The 7561-nt window shown below is 32.2% G+C and overlaps 1 long non-coding RNA gene across 2 annotated transcripts; it reads left to right on the forward strand.

Annotated features, from left to right (window-relative positions):
- The first annotated feature begins 495 nt into the window (after positions 1-495).
- Positions 496-7231, forward strand: LOC132619304 (uncharacterized). 2 transcript variants are annotated; one of them, XR_009574664.1, is made up of 6 exons: positions 505-731; positions 3346-3423; positions 3882-4069; positions 4159-4273; positions 5133-5182; positions 7078-7231. It is a non-coding gene; the product is annotated as an uncharacterized LOC132619304 (long non-coding RNA). The 2 variants fall into 2 exon arrangements; XR_009574663.1 differs by having other exon boundaries at positions 496-731; positions 4159-5182.
- The last annotated feature ends 330 nt before the right edge of the window (positions 7232-7561 follow it).

Raw genomic sequence — 7561 nt, forward strand, 5'->3', positions numbered from 1 at the left:
TGGGTGGAATTACTTCGATTTAGTAAATATCTAGCGGAAAGGTGTGAGCTTTACTGTTTTCGAAGTTAATGTTGTGTCTAATGTTGGATTGTTCTGATTTTGTTGTATAAAATGAGCTTGTGAGACACGATTTTTTCTCTCAAGAATCTAATAGAAATTAGGTTTTCTTTGCTCTTGGAATTTCCTTTCTTTTGCTTCTCATTTGTGTTTGTTTATTCTTGTTCTAAACTCGTTGTCCATGGTGAAAGCTCGAAGCATTCTCAACTCTCAAACGCCTCAATTCGTTGCTCGTCGAAAGGTAATTTCAATAATATTTTGTAGCTCTTACAATTCTGTTTGATATTGAATTTTATATTGGCTTCGTTGGTAATTGAATTTTATACTGGTTGTTATTTAAAGGCCCATTTTCATCTTCTTAGTTTTCAGTTGGCAAGTTCGTTTTCCAAGAACCTTCAGCTTTTAGCCAGTTCTCATTTGTCGTAGTTGTATTAGTAGATGGGTCAATCAAATATTTTTCTACTGATTCGTGTTGCATCAATGCTTGTACTTTTTCTCAGGCTGCATTCGTGCCTGCATCAGAAGGTGCAACGGATACTAGTTACTTCACAAGTCGTTTCTCTTGGAATCCTTCAGATGAACAAGTATATGCAGCCAGTGAATATGAGGATTCTAGTGATGATGGCAGTGTTAGTGGTAGTAGTAGCTGTCTAGATAATCGCCAAGATGAACAGGTGTGTTGGTTATCACCCACAAAATAAATTAAAAAAAATAAAAATAAAGGACTGGCATGTTAAGTCTCAACGTGTCTTGATCTCTCTTGAGTTTTCATTACGTAGGTTTAATTTTGATGAAATAATGTGCAGGGGAGTCCGGAACCAAAATAACCCCCAAAAAAAGGGTATGAACCAAAATACCCCAGAAAAAAAAACGGGTACAAAAGTACCTTTAACGCATGAAAATCATGCGTTAAAGGACTTAACGCAGACGGAGCCGTTAAGTCCTTTAACGCATGATTTTCATGCGTTAAAGGTGTCCCTTTTTTGTCAAATATTTTGATAACATTTAACGCATGATTTTCATGCGTTAAAGGTTTTAAATTTGTTTCTTTTCTTTCTTTCTTTCTTTCTTTCTTTCTTCCTTTCTTTCACACTTTTTTACATACTTTAGACATAGATTAATCATGCTTCGAGACTCCAAAACTTGAATATTTTATATAGAACCCTATTTATTTTTGTGCGATTAATAAGGTAGGCTCAACACATCAAGGATACACAAAACTTCGGATTGTCGTTTTAGTGGTTGAAAAGTGCTCGAAATCCATTTTTGTTTGAAGACTTGTTGTCATTAGCTTTAAGTTATTTATGTTTTAGGGTTACACATTATTTTTATATTAATGCGTAACTTTATTTTTAGTGATTATAACTTTATTTTTATAATCAATTAACAAAATATCAATTCATGATCAATTATTTATGTGTAATTTTTTATTTTCTTTTGCGTTATACCCTTCAACCCCCAACTAATTGGAGTCTGCAACTTAAATAACCCAAAAAGTGGATTTGGGTACCAAAATAACCCATTAAAAAACGTTTTGCGCACTAATTTATTTGTAAGTTGGTGAAATTTTAAATGGTCATAAATTTGTGCTCGGATGTCCATTTGATGCGATTTTTTTTTTATTTTGGGTATTTTTTCCAGATTTATGCGTCTGAACTGCCGCAAGGCTGTTCGGTCGCCCCAAATTTTTGAAAAACGTCAGTTATCCCATTCAATTTCAATTTTCCCCCAAATTAGTGTGCAATTTTCATTTATTTCTTTTTTAAATCTAATGGCGAAAAATATATTTCAATTCCATAATCCCGTAATCCCGTGATAACGATGTTTTCAATGTCAATTTCAAGGTTCCAAATTCAATTTAAGAAAACAAGTTAGATAGCATTAGTGAACATACAAAATAATAAAAAGTGTCTACATTGTTACTTTAACCAACTTGACATGGTGGTAAAGCCTTTGGCTTTTGACTTTTTTTAATCTCATCCACCAGGGAATAAACCCCAGCGGGAGCGTTGAGAAGATATTATTAGTAAAAAAATGAACTAATTTATTTAACGATTGACATGGGATAAACAAGTAAATAACATGGGAAAAACAATTTCAGAAATAAATATATTAACAATGACATAATTAACAAATATTAACAATGCCATAATTAACAAATAATTAACGGAGATTCATGGAGGTGTCGTATTTGTAAATACTAAATTATTCATTATTCTTGAAATTAACTAAAAAAAATCTCTAATTAGAACTTACTTAACTAGGATAAGTTATGGAGGATTTAATTAGTTATTTTGAATAATCCATGATATTGTATTGTCGATTATAATTTACTTAACTCATCTAGTTAAAGTAATAACGAACAAAATTTTATATTAACTAACTAATCCTTCATCAAAAAATTATGTTAACTAACTAATCCTTTTCAGAAATTCTGTTAATGATGTTCAATCTAAAACTAAGGATTTAGCTTATCGTTTGTTATTCAGGATTTAGTTTATCGTTCGTTATTCAGGATTTAGTTTATTATTCGTTATTCAGGATTTAACTTATTGTTCGTTATTCGTTAATGGATTATTTTGGTACCCAAACCCACTTTTGAAGTTATTTAAGTTGCGGACTCCAATTAGTTGGGTGTTGAAGGGTATAACGCAAAAACAAAAAATACACATAAATAATTGATCATGAATTGATATTTTGTTAATTGATTATAAAAATAAAGTTATAATCACTAAAAATAAAGTTACGCATTAATATAAAAATAACGTGTAACCCTAAAACATAAATAACTTAAAGCTAATGACAACAAGTCTTCAAACAAAAATGGATTTCGAGCACTTTTCAACCACTAAAACGACAATCCGAAGTTTTGTGTATCCTTGATGTGTTGAGCCTACCTTATTAATCGCACAAAAATAAATAGGGTTCTATATAAAATATTCAAGTTTTGGAGTCTCGAAGCATGATTTCTATGTCTAAAGTATGTAAAAAAGTGTGAAAGAAAGGAAGAAAGAAAGAAAAGAAAGAAAGATTTTTTTTTTTTAAAAAGGATAAACCTTTAACGCATGAAAATCATGCATTAAAGGTCATCAAAAAATTTGACAAAAAAAGGAACACCTTTAACGCATGAAAATCATGCGTTAAAGGACTTAACGGCTCCGTCTGTGTTAAGTCCTTTAACACATGATTTTCATGCGTTAAAGGTACTTTTGTACCCGTTTTTTTTTCTGGGGTATTTTGGTTCATACCCTTTTTTTTGGGGTTATTTTGGTTCCGGACTCTGTGCAGGGTGATCAATATGCTGGTATTGTAGAATTTGAGTCAGGCTCTTCTGTCAACTATCCTTTCAATAACTTCTCATTTAAGGTAGTTTCTTGTTTTATAACATTTTATTCATGATTGTCTACTTTTGATGGGTGGATGTTATCGGGATGAAGATGCCACATCAGTTAGAACTGCAACACTTTAAGGCTTGAGTGAATACATGAAAATTGTCAGGTTATGGCTGTCTGCAGTTGCAGCTGTTGGCCTTGCATTCTTAAATCACTTTAACAGGATGACATACTGTTTCAATGTTTTCTGGATCCACTTTGATCTTCCTTTTACCTTTGTGCTACAGTTTGTTGCTTATGATTAGGAGATTACTAAGTTTGTTAGCTCTAATAAAGAACTTATAACATTTCAGCATCCTCTAACTTTGTTCTCTCATTTGTTTTCTGCTTTGGTTAACCAGATTTTACTACTCTTTAATTACATGTGATACTTTATTCGGTACTCAAAAAAGTTGATGGTATTGGATTTTAAAATCTAATTTTCTTCAACAGAATCTGTCTCAGCTTGCATCAATCAACTATGATTTGCTTACGAAAGGTTGGAAAGATGATCACTCGTCAAATCCCAATGTGTAGCTCCAGGAACCGTGCCTATGAGAATATTCAAACTTTTGTTTCTTTGCTGGTAGAATCAAACAGAACACCTGTCAATCATCTCCCTGTCTTTACACCTTGTAAATGTATGTATCTGACTTATCTATGCAATATATCTTATAATTACTTCTTTTCTCTTAACCGGTTTTAATTTTTCCTTTTTGTTCCCCTGCAGATATAGAAGCAGCTTAAAGATCATGATCGCGACTAGTGGGGATGTGATGTGTTTTCATGATACAGAGAAATCTCATGCTGTGAGGTTGTATTGTAGCTTTCTCACTTAAAACTAAGTATGGTCCACATTTCGCTGTCAATGTTCTGAATATAGTCATTATTTTGAAATAGTTGTTCTTGATAACAACTTTTGAGTCGAAGGTTGATCGCATTTAAGTTCTTTTATATCAAGTATGGTTCCTCTGTTTGATGCAAAAAGTGTTCAAAAAATGCAAAGTCTCGCTGTTAAAAATTCTTTAAGCTAAGTTGAAAAATAAGTTATTGATATGTAGTCGCTGGAGACTTAATGCTGCTCATACTGGAACAAGTATTAAGTACTTCAATGCTCATTGTATCTGCATCTTTAATTGGTTTCAAGTAGTGTTGCTACTGTTCTGTGCGTAGAAGATAAAATTGAAGGCCAGTTCATGATAGAGGATTGGTTCCTTTCACTTTGTCAAGATTTTTCAGTTTTTGGCAATTAGGTAATTCCAGGATATAGGAATACTTAATTTTAAGTGAGAAAGCTACAATACATCTTTTGTGCCATGAAATTTTTTATTAAATAGTTCATCTTTACAATACCTGGTTGCTTTTTTTTTTTTTTTTTGAAACTGATAACTTCGATACCTGCTTGCTTACTTTGCTGTTATAACATTTAAAGAAGATAAGAAATGGGTGGAATTACTTCGATTTAGTAAATATCTCATGGAAAGGTGTGAGCTTTACTGTTTCCCGAAGTTAATGTTATGTTTAATGTTGGATTATTCTGATTTTCTTGTATAAAATGAGCTCTGGGTAACCATTTGAGACTCGATTTTTGCTGTCAAGAATCTATCAGAAATCAGCTTTTCTTTGCTCTTAGAATTTCTTTTTCTTTTGCTTCTCATTTGTGTTCGTTTATTCTTGTCATAAACTCGTTATCAACGGTGAAAGCTCGAAGCATTCTCAACTCTCAAATGCCTCAATTCGTTGCTCGTCAAAAGGTAATTTCTTTAACATTTTGCTGCTCTTCCAAATTTGTTCGACATCGATTTATATACTGGTTTCGTTGGTTAACTGGTTTTATTACTATATGTGAAAGATTGTGAGTTGAATGCTTACTTTTAGTACCCCCATCCCCATATTAAATTTCATTATGTGTTTTCGTGTGACTTAGGCAGTAGATAAACTAAGTTATTACCTTAATCATGTTTCAAAACAGTTCATGTTTAATGATGTGTGTCGAGGTGTTAGCTTCCCTTTCTAGTTCATACAATTTAGCTTAAGTTTAATCCGGGTTGAGTTAGATAGTTAACCTTTTTTTTGTGTGAAAGCATGAGGTTGTCTCTAAGGAGTCCAAATTTATTTACCTTCTCTCGTTAGTATGAAATAGGACTTAGTATGGTCCATATTTCGCCTTCCATGTTTTCAATATACTCATTATTTTGAAATAGCTGTTGTTGATAACAATTTTTTGAGTCAAATGTGGATCGCATTTAAGTTCTTTTATATCAAGTATGGTTCCTCTGTGTGATGCAAAAAGTCTTAAAAAAAATGCAAAGTCTCGCTGTTAAAAATTCTTTAAGCTAAGTTGAAAATAAGTTTTTGACATGTAGTCTCTGGAAACTTAATGCTGCTGATACTGGAACAAGTATTAAATACTTCAATGCTTATTGTATCTTCATCTTTAATTGGTTTCAACTAGTGTTGCGACTGTTCTGTGCTTAGAAGATAAGATTGAAGGCCAGTTCATGATAGAGGATTGACTACTTTCACTTTGTCAAGATTTTTCAATTTTTTGGCGATTAGGTGATTCCATGATATAGGAATACTTAGTTTTAAGTGAGAAAGCTACAATACATCTTTTGAGCCATGAAATTTTTTATTAAATAGTTCATCTTTACAATACCTGGTTGCTTTTTTTTTTTTTTTTTTTTTTTTTTGAAACTGGTAACTTTAATACCTGCTTGCTTATTTTGCTGTTATAACATTTAAAGAAGATACGAAATGGGTAAATCTTAGCTCAGATAAGCCATTTGCTCCATTTTATCAAAGTCATTAAGGTGTTGGGTTCAAAATCCCACCTTCCCATACAAACATTTAAAACCTGGGGCTTAAAGGAAAAAAAAAGGAAAAAAATAACAGATCTTTTCTATCAAAAATGCTAAATTACTGGAGGAAACAGATATAGCCTAATTAGAATGATAAAGTGAACTTGTGTAACTACAAAAATCCACACATTCCAGCAGGTGATGGAAATAGAATTACATCAACTGTTATAACATCAGCCCCAATAATCTACTATTCTGAATAATAAACCAGTTTTTGACCAATCTTGCTAAGAAAATTGTTTCTTTGAAGTGCAATTCTATTGTTAATCTGCTGCACCTGCTGAAATTTTGTATGTGTCCCAAGTCTGGTCCCTTTGGTGCACAAATTGGCAGCAATGCAAAAAACCAGCAATAGTGCTGAACTGCTACCAGTTGCTGCAATCTTTCTTTGAAAAAACCAGCAGGAGTCTTGCATGTATGGCCTTGTCTTGTGTCCTTGTATGTTGTCTCTGCTATATCTTGCATTGTTGTCCAGACCTGTTGAGATGCAATAGCAATAATACCAAGTTATACATGCTTCTGATACCATCACAACAGCCATCCACCAACAACAACCTTATTTGCACAAGCTGTCCAGCCTTTGTGCAACTAAGCAGCATACTATGATGTACCTCTTCATATCCCATTACCCATGTTTGTTTCAAGTTTAGATTTGTTCAAACCTCAAGGAGTTAGTTATTCAGTCCCTGTCCCTTTTCAAAATTGGTATCTGTTTATAATAAGTTTTATCTTTGTATTATGTGCGCGTGCATTTGAAGGGTAGTGACATTATTTATTCTCTTTTGTAGGTGTCAAAAATGAAGAAAGGGAAGGAGACAGTGAAGACGTTGATCTTACTTGAGAAGATCTTTTATGAAGCTTTCTACATGTTCTAAGAATCTTTTTGCTATCGAACATTTTGAAACTTATCCTAAATCTTGAAATGTAAAACTTAATTATGCATTTTGGGTTGAACATTTTGGTTTTACAGTTATATATGTTGGATTAGGAATGTTGGATATTTTGGATTATGAAAAATTGTGTTTTCTGATTTATGTAATTTGTAATGTATTATATATATATATATATATATATATATATATATATATATATATATATATATATATATATATATCAATTTATAACCAGGGCTACTATTTCAGATAAACCATTGCAATAGGCTGTTCCAAATAATTGCACTGGATTTTTGTACATACAAAAAGACCGTTGCAATAAAGGAAAAGCCTGTTGCAATAACCTCTACGAAACCGTTGCAATATCCTCAAAAGTCGT

The sequence above is a fragment of the Lycium barbarum genome, chromosome 11, assembly GCF_019175385.1.
Source record: "Lycium barbarum isolate Lr01 chromosome 11, ASM1917538v2, whole genome shotgun sequence".
NCBI lineage: Eukaryota > Viridiplantae > Streptophyta > Magnoliopsida > Solanales > Solanaceae > Lycium > Lycium barbarum.